Here is a 15,003-nt window from a genome sequence, read left to right as displayed (position 1 = left end):
TGCTGCGAGAGCACAATGTTGGCGCAGACACCTTGTCCAAACTAGGGTTGACACGTGCTCAGGTCCCACCGGGAGTCTTCGTCCAGGAGCTCAAGCAGCCATCCATCAAGTCTTCTCCGCAGGTAACCATCGACGCGGGTCCCCAACTACCCGATCGAGAGGTTATGTGCTGCAAGAGGACTGGCGAGAGGCTTTTATCGACTTCATCCGAGATCAAAAGTTATCGGCAGGAATTGATGCCAGAAGCGCAGAGGCGGCACGCGTCATGCGCAGAAGCAAGGGTTTTGTCCTGGTCAGCAGCAAGCTCTATCGGCGCGGCGCTCGGTCTGTGTTCTCATGAAGTGCGTCACAAAGAAAGAAGGTTACAACATATTGCGGGAGATCCACGAGGATGTCTGCGGTAACCACGCAGCTTCAAGAATGCTAGTGGGGAAGGCATACAGGGCTGGTTTTTGGGGGCCCACTGCAGTATCTGACGCGGAGGATCTCGTGTGCAGGTGCCAAAACTGTCAATTCTTCGGCAAACAGACTCATGTTCCAGTCCACAACCTCATCACCATACCGCCATCCTGGCCCTTTGCTTGTTGGAGCCTCGACATGATTGGGCCCTTCACAACGGCGCCAGGCAGTTTCACCCATGTTCTGGTGGCTATTGACAAGTTTACCAAGTGGATTGAGTATAAACTGATAGCCAAGCTCACACCAGATCGGGTTGTTGACTTCATCTCAGATATCTTGCACCACTTCGGTTTCCCCAATACCATCATCACAGACTTGGGATCCAATTTCACGGCCAACCAGTTCTGGGAGTTCTGTGAGAATGCATGCATCAGGGTTAAATATGTCTCGGTCACACACCCAAGGGCCAATGGACAAGTCGAAAGGGCGAACGGTTTGATAATCGACGGCCTCAAGAAGAGACTCTACGATGAAAATAGCAAGAAGGGGGGCAAATGGATACATGAGTTGCCGCATGTCGTCTGGGGGCTTCGGACTCAGTCCTCCAAAGCCACAGGACAAACGCCTTTCTTCCTCGTATACCGATATCATGTGGAAGTCCCCAAGGGTTGAGATGTACAATGAAGGCGAGGCGGATGAGGCGAGGCAATTAGAGCTTGATTCTGTCGAAGAGGCTCACTGCACCGCTCTCGTTCAGTCAGCCCGATACCTGCAGGGGATCCGGCAATATCATTATCGCAACGTGAGGGAGTGGTCATTCAGCATCGGTGACTAGGTCTTGCGTTGCATTCAAGACGAGTCCGGCCTACACAAGCTCAATTCAAGATGGGAGGGCCCGTTTGTCGTCAAACAGGTTACAAGACTAGGGTCTTATCGACTACAATATCCCGAGGGTCAAGATGTTCTGAACTCTTGGAACATCCAGAACCTGCGCAAGTTTTACCTACGAGAAGATGGCCGGATGTAGCTAAATCTCCGGGGGCTTAGATGGCCCCCTTTCCTCGAATCAGTTCGGAGGCTACGCGCCACACGACTCGGGTTGAAGGTCTTTCTGTAAACATGCGGAGGCTACGGCCACTTGCAGCATTTACATAACTCAGCTCCTTGTCGTGAATTGTACGGAGGCCACGGCCACGTTTCTATCTTATCGATTTCATGTCTCGACGTAACCATTCGCTCTGTTCATATCTTCTACGGCTCAACTTCCGCCGCGACCTTGGATAGTCGCACGGGACAGCAGTCGCATCTATCCCAACAAATCGACCCGTTCGACTAGTTTATATCCAGCTTGTTGGATGGGCTCGCGTAAAGAGCTACCTCGACTACATCCTGAGTCATTCAACTCAGGGTACTTTCGTTCTTGCCATAAACACGGCAGGGTCGCGGCGATGCCCACTTCCGCTCCCAATGAGTTCGAACCATCCGTCCGGTTCTTACCTAACTCAAGGAGCGCGCTCATATGAGGAGAGACTTCGACTACACCCAGAGTCGGTGCACTCGGGGTAGTTTTGTTTTTCTGCCTTACACACGGCAGTTCCGCGATGATACTTGCGTTCTTTCCTAACAGTTTAGACCCGCTCAGTAGAGTTGTGGCTACCTTGTTAGATGAGTACCCGTTTGGAGCTATGACTACCTTCCGGGTTGCTACACCCAAGTAGTGTCTACTACTTAGCCCCGTAAGCCTGGATTCCAATTCAGCCAAGGCACACACACACAAGTAGAGACATCAAAGAAACTATATATACAAGGAAGTAAAAACTTGTTCTTTATACCCTAATCCTGCAGTACACTTTGAACTATTTGTTCCGCTACAGGTCGGGCTTCTTGGAGGTGTTGGTTGAATTGACCCTCGGTGCAATCTGCAGCCATGCCCTGAGCAAATATCTCCAATTGCGCGTTCGGTAAAAACGACTTCACAACTGCAAGGGCGTTGCTGATGCATGCAACTGGAGCCTCTGTGAGGAATTTTAGCATTTTCTTCGGGGCTTCACGGAGTTGCTCTAGCAGGGGCCGCGGGCTTGCTTCGCCTTCCTCTGGGGGATCCACCATGTCCACCAACTCCCGGGCGGCCCCCCGGAGATCTTCGAGCTCTTTCTGTTGCTGCTCTTTTTCTTCGCCTAGCGTCTTGACTTGCTGAAGGCAGTCGGCGAACTGTTGTTCAGTATCGCTGATCACCTTCTGCAACCTCTCAACGTCATCTGTACGCCGATACAGCAGGTTCTTCATATCAGTAAGCAGCTCTTCTTTATATATTAACATTTTCCTAAGTTTTGTGGTGAAGAGCTTTTTCAGAATCCAGGACAAATTGATAAATGCAAGTACTTGAGGGAAGCAATGGCTTATCTTGGTGCGCTTTCCTCTGATCTTTGAGCTGCTCCTGGTGCGCCTCTTCCTGCTCCCTGAGCTGCTCTTGGTGCGCTTTCCCTTGCACCTCAAGTTGTTCTCGGAGTTCGGAATTCGCTGCCTCGAGGGAGCAGATCTTTGTCTTGTTGTCGGCGATGTGCCTTTCCAGGGAGGCGAGCTCTTGGCGATCACTCACGATGGTTTTCAGCTCCTCTGACTGTGGCAGACCCGCTCAAATTATTCCGGCTCAAGTGCGCTATTGATCGCCGTACAACTGCAATCAGCTCAGCGCACTTCAAACGGAACAATCCTTTGGTCTGTCGGGTCTCCGCCCGATGCAACCACGGTTCAGCAGGATCGAAGCAGGTTTATCTCGCACGAAGGCGAGTTCACATCACAGAATAGCTCATCAACTTTTAATTTACAGTCATACATACATTATTACAAACCGAGTTCAAAGATAAGTAAACTTATACAAATCATGTTCAACTGACAAGCATAACAGCTTGTCCAAACTCACAGCGGAAGAAAAAAAGTTTTACGCGACTACGTTCGTCGCGAAGACGGACACCAAGCTTAGCCCAAGGCTTGATGTCACTCCGGAGGGTCAGTGCCGGCCGGGGACGGGTCCCACTCCACGGACCAGCCAAACGGAACGGACGTTGGCCACACAAGGTTGTCCGTGGGACTCTCGTAGGTTGTACCTGAAAACAGATATTGGCAAGGCTGAGTATTCTAATACTCAGCAAGGCTTACCCGGGGCTGGGTATACTTTAGCCCATAACTAGACTCATGAAGGCATTGTAAAGGCTCTGGGTTTATTTTCAGCTGAAAAGTAACAAAGAGTATGAACTATTTTCAAGTTTTAGCTTTCATTTTCTAGTTGAGTATTTATTCTAGATTAGCACCTACACTAAGCAAGCAAGGTAGTGATTATCATCCATCAAGATTATCCTTCATTAGTTCCACTTCTTACTCAATGTGGTAAAAGGGATAAGCAATCTCAATCTTCGTGAGAGGCGGACGATTCGAATCGAATTTGACCTTACAAGGTAAACCTAACACACACGCTTGGAAGATCCAACGATCGTTCCGAAGCAACCGTTTGCCTTTCATTTCGGGTCGTGGATCAGGTCCACCACAAGCGACTGTAGGACCGTACGCACACCCAATGTGTGCAGGACATACGTCTGTAGCGCGACTACAAAACCCGTATTCCTGTCTGCCTTGCAGAACGTACTCCCGCACGTCGGTGCGTGTAAACATAACATAAAATCGAGTGGTGGGAGGTATGTCCACTTGCCGGGCCGATTGGTTACTAGGCTTACCGCTTACCATATTTCGCGGCGTGTGGCTAGTACTTTCAAAAACTTAGCCACCACTACCACACATTCCGACCTTAAGACTTTTATCAAAACAGACAGGGTAAAACCTCAGGTCATGATACAACACATGACCCTGTCCGTCATCCTTATAGTGGTTGCAGAAATGTAAACATGCAATTCCTATATCGCGCGAGTGACAGGAAATCACCCGACTTCTACCGGTCCTATTAGCGAAGCATCTAACCGATAAGGACTCGGGAGCATTACATTGGATTCCTAGGATTCATGCATCTAGGGTTTCACTTCAACTCCTAAACTTAATGCAAGATATAATATAAATAAGCATAGATTGCAGTGTAAATAAAGTAATGGGATATGTCCGGGGCTTACCTTCTGGAGTGGGGGTGAGGGCAGGAGAGTCAGAGGTTTCCGAACTTGGGTTCGGGGCTTCAGTTAGTCCATCGACGACTTGCGCTGGATCTTCTGGGAAGCCTTGGTCTTGTCCTAAGACCAGTTCGTAGTCCCCGTCGTCGAGTGTCGTTGATTCTATATGAGATGCAATAAATTAAATAAGGTGAAATTTAAATTTAAAATTTCACATTTCAAATATTGTAACTCATCTAAATAACACACAAACATGCATAAAATAAAGAGGTTTTAGATTTAAAACACTATTTATAAAGATATTGTGGCAGAACCAACCTGAATTATACCGGCTCAAGTACGCGAGTCCACTCCAGAGGGCTCCAACGTGCTTCAAACGGTATAATCCCTTGGCCTGTCGGGTAACGTCCCGATAAACCACCGATACTCAGGATCAAATAAGGTTACCTCACACGAAGGTGAGTCCAGAGATACAATCACCATCACAATTTACATAACAGGGGATTACATTACAAGAGTTTATAAAAGTAGTACAAAGTTTCAAACTTAGAGAAAACAATACAAACTATTTAAGCTAAGACCTTTAGCAGCGGAAAACATACGCGATGATCTATAGCACGTCGACAAGACGGATGTCATGCTAAGCCCAGGCACGACATCACTCGGTATCACCAATGTTGGCCGAGGACGGATTTCATTCCACGGACCAACCTTCTGGAAGAGCACAGGGCCAAGGCAGGGAAGAGTAGGGTCTTCACAGATGTCACCTGAAAAACATACAACTAGCAAGGCTGAGTATACTAATACTCAGCAAGGCTTACCCGGAGTTGGGTATACTTAGCCCATAACTAGACTTATGAAAGCTTATAATTGTTCTGGGTTTAGTTTCAGCTGAAAAGCAACAAAGAGTAGATCCTTAATTTCCAGTTTTAGCTTTCAGATTCTAGTTAATTATCCATTCTAAGTAAGCACCTATATCTAAGCAAGCATGGTATAATCTTTTGTCAAGCATCATCTTTGATAACCATAATATTGCTCTTGTTACTCTATGTGGAAAAGGGGATAAGCAGTCTCATTTCATCGTGAGAGGCGGACGATTCCTGAATCGAAATTCAACCTTGCAAGGTAAACCTAACTCACACGCTTGGAACACCACAGGGTCGTTCCGAAGCAACCGTTTACCTTTCATTCCGACTCGTGGATCAGATCCACCACAAGCGACTGCAGGTCATACGCACTTCCAAAGTGCAGGACGTACGTCTGTAGCGCGACTACAAAACCCGTACTCCTGGTTGCCCAGCAACACGTATGCCTACACGTCGAACTAAGTAACCAGAAGAAGCAAGACGAGTGGTGGGAGGTATGTCCACTCCTCGGGCCGATTGGCTACTAGGCTTACCGCTTACCATATTTCGCGGCATGTGGTTAGTACTTTCAAACACTTAACCCGCACTTCCACACGCTGCGACCTTAACAGATTCAACAACACATACGGGGTATCACCTCAACCATGATACCTCACAGAACTCCCGTCCGGTATCCTTATAGTGATAACAGGAATGTAAACATTACAATTCCTATATCGCGCGAGTGACAGGAAATCACCCGACTTCTACCGGCCCTATTAGCCTAGCAGCTAGTCGGACTCAAGAGCTAGTATCCATCACATTGGTTCCTAGGAGAATGCAACTAGGGTTTCAAGCAATTCCTAAGAACTTAATGCATAGAATACATAAATAGATATAGATTGCAGTATAATTAAAATAGTGGGTTATGTCCGGGGCTTGCCTTTACTGGTGGGACTGAAGTCAAAAATGTCAATATCTTCCGAACTTTGGTGCGGGGCTTGCGATATTCCTTGGTGACGCTCATTTGGTCTTCAGAAACATCCTCTGTAGACTCCGGGGAGATCTCGCAGGTACCGTTGCTGAAAGTAGTCGTATCTACATGTAATGCAACATTACATTCAAATGTGCACACAAAACTATTTTACTTCACAACAAAGTTGCAATTCAACATTCATTTAACAAGCTACTCACATAACAATCAAAAGAGATCTGAAACTAAACTTAGGTGAAGCTTTAGGGAGATAACTAATCAGAATCAGCTGCATGTTGAGGGTTACAACAGAGCTGATTGGAAACAACGAGGGTTTAGCTGATTGACGAGTGCATCGGGTTCCTAGACGATCAATGAAAGTATCGATTACCCTGGCAGAAGGATGATTTCTAAAGTAATGGTTTTAACTAAGAGGTGCTTAGGTGTTATCCTGGGTAACTAGGTGTGATTGTATCGACTCGATTACGTCAGCACAACAATTGAGTGACGTATAGCCGAAAGGAGTGTGATTGAGGGTACATGACCGGTAGATATAGATAGCTGATCTCTCAGTCGATAAATCGGCTGATAGAGGTGTGTGGAATGGAGATAGGAAAACTAAGATTGATCGGCCGTGTTTGACCGACATGGAAAAGCAACCAAAATCGGCTTGGGTCAGCCGATGGCAAGAAGCATCGATTGACAGCGGATACATAGAAACATTCTAGATTTAAGGAAAACGGATGCTGAGTGGTCGGGTTGATAACTTGATACTGAAGCATATCTGTCGAAACGTATTAGCTAAGCAAAAGATGCACACGGACTAATAAGGATCTATATATGACAAGGAACTTAAGGAAACAACAAACAAAACGAGGATAACGTCTTAACGGTAAGGATATGAGCACTTCGTAGGAAAGGATTAACTAGATATCGCATATCTCTACTTAAGACCTAACTTCTATAGCTTACTCTTTAGTTATAACATAAGCATACAATATAAAGCACAATATAACATTCATTCCCTAATATTTGATCTAGACCACACATCAAAGACTTTCACTTAAGATCACAACATAAAACTTATAGGTTTTGACTTAGGGTTTCAAACGAAACTGATTTTACATTTTTATGAACTTCCTATGAAAATCTATGAAATGTAGAAATTCATCGATTTGAAATAAAGAAAGTTCTGGAAATTTTACAGAAAACACCCTAGAACTATCTAAAACGTAGCAATCAAGTCCCTAGTCCGGGAAAACAGAGAATAGGAAGATATCGACGATATTCCGGCAAAGGAATCACCGGTATTAGAAACATTCAAAGAATCAGGGCAAACCTTGGTTGTGGAGAAGAACAAGTGGAAGTGAATTCCTGCGGTGAATAGGATTGGCAATGATAAGATGAGCTCGGTGATGACGAGATTCCGTGGATGACAAAGGAGTTTGTCGGGGATGGTCGCCGTGGGTGGAAGATGGCCTGTTGTCTCGCACGCGCTTGCTGAATCGAGTCGTGCTGGCCACTGGCAAACACTTCCGCTCGCATTTGCGAACGCGCCAGTTTAAATTCCGCTCGGACCTCCGGGTCTTGCAATTCCGCCACCCTCTTCACCTGTTGCGACGCCATTAAGGCCGGTCTATCACCGCCGCCGGTCTTGCGCTGTGCGTCGAATCCGCGCTACGTTACTCCTGCCTTCACTTCCGCACGGATGAAGGGAGTTCGCCGTGCGTGGCTCCTCCGAGCTCGTTGCATCCGGTCGCCACCTCAGCTTTGCCGTCTTTCCTTTCGGCTCGCCGCTCCTCGTGTATCTCATGAGCGAATGAGCTCGCACCTTTCCTTTCAATTTATCGGCCTTTGTCGGGCGTGCTCCATTGGTGGCAGTGCCCCAGACTGGCGACCGCCTCCTTCCCGTGCTTGCTCGCGTCGGCGCCGGCCTAAAGATTGGGTTCCCGTCCCTGAATAACAGCCGCCATCGCTACTCCTGCACCATCGCTGACAGCCTCACCGACACTTCCGCATACGTATGCCTGCGCGTCCCCGCACCGCGAGCTCCGCGCTCAAGCTCGCGCAGACCGTTCTTCAACGCGTCACCGGTCCCGTATTCGCACGCGCACGCCTGCACTTCGTCGTTCTGCTCGGCCACCTCTAGCACCTACCGCACGCGCCAATCCCGCGCGCCCACGCTTCTGCTCCGCCGCGCGCGCACTGCTCTACCCGTGCGCCCGCATCTGCCGCACCTTCGTCGGCCTGCCGCCGCGCCCGAGCCAGTGCGCTCCAGTGCCCGCTTGCTCCTAGCGCCTGCGCAGCGTTGCCTGGATCCACTTTGCTCCTCCTGCACCGCGTGCTTGCGCCGCGCCAGCTCTGCTCCTGCGCTCACCCGCTCACACTCATCTCCCGAGCCGCGCGCACCTGCTCGCCCACATCCAGCGTGCCTCCGCTCGGGCCGCTCGCCCAGCAACCGCGCCGCCTGGGCTCTGACCGCCCAGCGCCCGCGCCTGGCGCTGCCCACCACGCCGTGTACTGCTGCCCGCGCTTGCCCGGACCTGCCGCTCCCTGCCGGGGCCGCCTAGCGCAGCGCCACTCGCTCCGCTTCACGCGCTTGCTGTCCCGGCGCCGGCCCGCGCGCTACGCCGCCTGCGCCGCCTGGGCCCGCCCCGCCAGCACCCGCATGTCGCGTGTGCGCCCCGCCGCCAGCTGCGCGTCGTGCTTGGGCCGCTGGGCGCCGCCAGCTCTGTGCCCGGGGCCGCGCTCCGCCTACCGCTCGGGCCCCGCTGCAGCCTGGGCCAGCCTCCAGCGTCGCCCGCAGAGCTGCTCGCTCCCACGCGCAGGGGCCTGGCGCCGCACCACTCGCGCGCTCCTGCCGTGGGTCGCCGCCCCGCCCGCGTGGGCCGCCGCCAGCCTCCACTCTCCTCCCACGGCCGCCGCTTGTGCGCCTGCCCATGAGGGAGAAGCCCCAGGCGCCCCTGCCGAATCAGTGGAGGAGGAGAGAGAGGGAATGGATGAGGAGGAAGCTATGCTGCCGGTGGGGAAAACAGAGGAGACGGCAGGGATAAGGGAACAGAGGAGAAGGGGAAAAGAGATTTCCCCAAGGACCTATGCGTAAAAACAGAAAACTGCAAGGGTCTGACTGTAAAACAAAATTTCCCGTTGATTTAAAATCCAAATAAAGAAATGCCCAAAACGAAAGTTGGAGAGTTTTTCAAGCTCTACAACATTGCTTTAGGGCTCAACTTCAAAAACTCAAAATTTATATTTTTATACGTGAAGATTTGAATAAAAGTTGGATTTGTATTGTGTTTGTCCTAAAGAATGAAATTTTATAAAATTTAGGACCTAAATGCAAGCATTTATGACATGTCATGATGACGAGATAAACTTGTCATAATGGTTGGATAGACATGTCATGATGACTTGCACTTTTACACTTTAACCCTGAGTAAATTTTAAAAGTTACTTTTGTAAATCAAACATTTGCATAAAAGGACTCGTACTTTTATAAAATCACATAAATACCCTTATTTTTACCACTTTACCCAAAATTTTTACACACTTCAATGCACACATTTCAAATGCAACTTTCGGATAAATACATAACTTTTTTTTTACAGGGGATAAATTGTATGAAAAACACGTTTGCAAAACCACCTTTCACTTATTTCAAAATTATCCTTCTCCAAATACATTTTGCAAAAACAACCCTAGATTTTTCTGTAATTACAAAAATTACACTTTCTATTTGCACTTTTAAGTTTTCAAAAGTTTCACATAAACACACATAAGCTTTATTCAAACAAACACATATTTCACACTAACAAAATATTTGCCTAGCATTGCAAATACATGAACTGTCACAGCCTTCCCCCCTAAAAAGAATCTCGTCCCGAGATTCGGACGAAAGACTCTTTAAGGGAAGAAAAGCAAATCACACATCAAAAGTGACAAAAAGCAATCACACTAGGGATGATTGATGTTGATGGTAAAAGCCATTGGAGTACGACGAGAGGAGTACAACGAGAGCATCGATAGATTGTCTATGGCATAGGAGTTGGCATAGCGAATGAGTATGACGAGAGAAGAAAGAGAAAGGTGATAAGGTTCTCATAAAGTTAAGATCACCATGACGATGATAAATGTCAGCGACATTCATCACAAAGCTCATGGATAGCAAGTGAGGATAGCATAAGAGACTGATAGGTGATGTTTAAAACATTCTTGCTCAGAATTTATTATCTGAATGATTTAGATGAGGTTGATTGCAAAACATGCCTATTTATATCGATGCAATCAAGGGATAATGATAGAATGCTCCAATTCAGAGTGCAATGCTTGGTATGTAACCATGAATATGATGCACTATTGATATGTATGATTGCAATGATGATGCGACATGAGGATGGAGAATTTCATGCACGACCGAGATGATGCATATGACACAATGCAATTACCATGATGCTGACCAAATGATGCATACACTATGATGCAAGGATGATGATACTTGCAATGTATGCACGTATGAAATGCATGAAGTATGATGCATACTGCTATCATGGGTTGATGATGTACACGACTCGCACCCTGCAACCGTTCTCTCGTAACTAACACCTGGGTAGTCCTATATCCTTAAGCGAGGATCAAAAGTTAGGACACTAGTAAGGTTGCATAAGAAGAGATTGCAGTGGGGATACGTCACATACACCTAGTCACCAGTGCGCCCCTAATGGCTCAATCATATGGCTGCAGCGCACATGAGGCCTTAGGTTCCGACACGGCATCATGGTCATGTGATTAAACACCACCACAAAAGAGGAATAGCAACCTTGTAATGTCAAGAGTAACAAGATAGATCCTAAGAAACCCAAGACAACCCGAGGTTGTATTGGAAGCGCATTCGTAAATTAACCTACGGATTTTCGACGATGATACAACACCATGTACTAACCAAAGATGGTATATGTTATGATGCATAACTTTTGTCGGGAGGATTGTATTCAAAAAGTAATTATGGTCATACATCTTTTAAATTTATCCAAAATCATCTGAGCAAAAATTTGAAGGTGCAACGTCCAGATGTTGCAACTGGAATAGCCAACAAGATACGGTACAACATCAGGAGAGGATAGATAGATCACTAGATGATGGATTGAAAGGTTCGATGATAGTTATCAAGGTTTAACCATCAAAGGAGAAGTTCAACGGTTCTGTCGAAACAGATTTAAAGCAAGATCAAAGGTTGGATTTAGCGGTCAAGCTAGGATCAGTGATAGGGTTCAAACATAACCCAATTCACTTGATTCACCAAAAGACCTTTTCACTCTAGGTTAGCCTAGCAGTTTACGTTGGCTCCTACCACACAAAGTCAATGGCTCCTACCACACAAAGTCAAACAGGCATTCAGATACAAGCACATATTTCAGTACAACAACGTAACAACCAAGGCAATCAGGTCAATCCAAGATGTCATGATGTATGCACGTTCTAAACGTCCTCACAAATAAAAATAACTGCCAAGTAATCTTGGTCTTACGTGGTTAGTTACGGTGGCACCATATAAATACGTCTCTCCCTATATATATACTAATCGTTCTTACGTTCAAACTTACGTAACGAGGTTAGCGTACCTGCAGAAAACACAGTATATATATACTGAACCTTTCATGCCAGCATGTCATGAAAGCGTCCCCAAACATTACTGTTCACTATAGAAACAGCATCTGTACAATTACCGCCGTACAGACAACGTTAGCATACGTTACCGAGATAACGTATTCACGGGGGTACCGCAAAATGCGGGGTATGAACAGCGATCGCCATATCCTGCGCCGAACCATATACTCCCAATATAATCAACCTAAGTTGGTATATTGGCAGCATCTCAAGTAGGCCACTGCTTGAGAAACAGCGTTCGGTTCGCATCACCGACGGGAAGGCCAAGCTCCCTCAGTTGGCTGAGGATCCTTACCTTCTTACCTCATCGTCGAAGATGGCGTTACTGAATGTAAAGTTGGGGTTGTGCATGAATTTAAGTTTTGACAGAAAAGTAATGCTGGTAGTTAGTATTATATATATATATATACTATAGCCACCTGTAATTCCCTTAATGAACATCACCCTAGGGCTTTACGTACTAAGTACAACCTTAACGAATCCAACGTGACTTTTCCAAACATTTGGTTGGTCAAACTTTTATACTGAAAGTATTTTTAAGGTAAAATGTATCTCCAGGGTAACCTTATAGCTCTGATACCAGCTGTGGCAGAACCAACCTGAATTATACCGGCTCAAGTACGCGAGTCCACTCCAGAGGGCTCCAACGTGCTTCAAACGGTATAATCCCTTGGCCTGTCGGGTAACGTCCCGATAAACCACCGATACTCAGGATCAAATAAGGTTACCTCACACGAAGGTGAGTCCAGAGATACAATCACCATCACAATTTACATAACAGGGGATTACATTACAAGAGTTTATAAAAGTAGTACAAAGTTTCAAACTTAGAGAAAACAATACAAACTATTTAAGCTAAGACCTTTAGCAGCGGAAAACATACGCGATGATCTATAGCACGTCGACAAGACGGATGTCATGCTAAGCCCAGGCACGACATCACTCGGTATCACCAATGTTGGCCGAGGACGGATTTCATTCCACGGACCAACCTTCTGGAAGAGCACAGGGCCAAGGCAGGGAAGAGTAGGGTCTTCACAGATGTCACCTGAAAAACATACAACTAGCAAGGCTGAGTATACTAATACTCAGCAAGGCTTACCCGGAGTTGGGTATACTTAGCCCATAACTAGACTTATGAAAGCTTATAATTGTTCTGGGTTTAGTTTCAGCTGAAAAGCAACAAAGAGTAGATCCTTAATTTCCAGTTTTAGCTTTCAGATTCTAGTTAATTATCCATTCTAAGTAAGCACCTATATCTAAGCAAGCATGGTATAATCTTTTGTCAAGCATCATCTTTGATAACCATAATATTGCTCTTGTTACTCTATGTGGAAAAGGGGATAAGCAGTCTCATTTCATCGTGAGAGGCGGACGATTCCTGAATCGAAATTCAACCTTGCAAGGTAAACCTAACTCACACGCTTGGAACACCACAGGGTCGTTCCGAAGCAACCGTTTACCTTTCATTCCGACTCGTGGATCAGATCCACCACAAGCGACTGCAGGTCATACGCACTTCCAAAGTGCAGGACGTACGTCTGTAGCGCGACTACAAAACCCGTACTCCTGGTTGCCCAGCAACACGTATGCCTACACGTCGAACTAAGTAACCAGAAGAAGCAAGACGAGTGGTGGGAGGTATGTCCACTCCTCGGGCCGATTGGCTACTAGGCTTACCGCTTACCATATTTCGCGGCATGTGGTTAGTACTTTCAAACACTTAACCCGCACTTCCACACGCTGCGACCTTAACAGATTCAACAACACATACGGGGTATCACCTCAACCATGATACCTCACAGAACTCCCGTCCGGTATCCTTATAGTGATAACAGGAATGTAAACATTACAATTCCTATATCGCGCGAGTGACAGGAAATCACCCGACTTCTACCGGCCCTATTAGCCTAGCAGCTAGTCGGACTCAAGAGCTAGTATCCATCACATTGGTTCCTAGGAGAATGCAACTAGGGTTTCAAGCAATTCCTAAGAACTTAATGCATAGAATACATAAATAGATATAGATTGCAGTATAATTAAAATAGTGGGTTATGTCCGGGGCTTGCCTTTACTGGTGGGACTGAAGTCAAAAATGTCAATATCTTCCGAACTTTGGTGCGGGGCTTGCGATATTCCTTGGTGACGCTCATTTGGTCTTCAGAAACATCCTCTGTAGACTCCGGGGAGATCTCGCAGGTACCGTTGCTGAAAGTAGTCGTATCTACATGTAATGCAACATTACATTCAAATGTGCACACAAAACTATTTTACTTCACAACAAAGTTGCAATTCAACATTCATTTAACAAGCTACTCACATAACAATCAAAAGAGATCTGAAACTAAACTTAGGTGAAGCTTTAGGGAGATAACTAATCAGAATCAGCTGCATGTTGAGGGTTACAACAGAGCTGATTGGAAACAACGAGGGTTTAGCTGATTGACGAGTGCATCGGGTTCCTAGACGATCAATGAAAGTATCGATTACCCTGGCAGAAGGATGATTTCTAAAGTAATGGTTTTAACTAAGAGGTGCTTAGGTGTTATCCTGGGTAACTAGGTGTGATTGTATCGACTCGATTACGTCAGCACAACAATTGAGTGACGTATAGCCGAAAGGAGTGTGATTGAGGGTACATGACCGGTAGATATAGATAGCTGATCTCTCAGTCGATAAATCGGCTGATAGAGGTGTGTGGAATGGAGATAGGAAAACTAAGATTGATCGGCCGTGTTTGACCGACATGGAAAAGCAACCAAAATCGGCTTGGGTCTGCCGATGGCAAGAAGCATCGATTGACAGCGGATACATAGAAACATTCTAGATTTAAGGAAAACGGATGCTGAGTGGTCGGGTTGATAACTTGATACTGAAGCATATCTGTCGAAACGTATTAGCTAAGCAAAAGATGCACACGGACTAATAAGGATCTATATATGACAAGGAACTTAAGGAAACAACAAACAAAACGAGGATAACGTCTTAACGGTAAGGATATGAGCACTTC

Source organism: Panicum hallii, chromosome 5, assembly GCF_002211085.1.
Source record: "Panicum hallii strain FIL2 chromosome 5, PHallii_v3.1, whole genome shotgun sequence".
Taxonomy (NCBI): Eukaryota; Viridiplantae; Streptophyta; class Magnoliopsida; order Poales; family Poaceae; genus Panicum; species Panicum hallii.
This window is presented reverse-complemented; position numbering follows the sequence as displayed.